Below are 285 nucleotides of genomic sequence, written 5' to 3'. Positions count from 1 at the left end.
CATGCACATATATGTAATATACTTCTTCTGTTGCTTCAGTTGCGAATACATAATACATTAATGAACTGTCGACCAGACAGTTTAATTCACTAGAGCTGTGACTGTTAATGATACATTTATGTTCAAAAATTTCGACCAAATATATAAGAAAAGCAATAATCAATTACTAAATTGATAATAAAATGATATGAATTGTACTGCACTGTTAGCAAAATTATGTCATGCACTCTTGTGATAAGTACATATGTTTAGGCGAGAAGACATGCTGAATGTGCATGACGGCAG

This window comes from Penaeus monodon, chromosome 25 (genome assembly GCF_015228065.2).
Source record: "Penaeus monodon isolate SGIC_2016 chromosome 25, NSTDA_Pmon_1, whole genome shotgun sequence".
NCBI classification, from domain to species: domain Eukaryota; kingdom Metazoa; phylum Arthropoda; class Malacostraca; order Decapoda; family Penaeidae; genus Penaeus; species Penaeus monodon.
The sequence above is the reverse complement of the archived record's forward strand: the minus strand, read 5'-3'. Positions refer to the sequence as shown.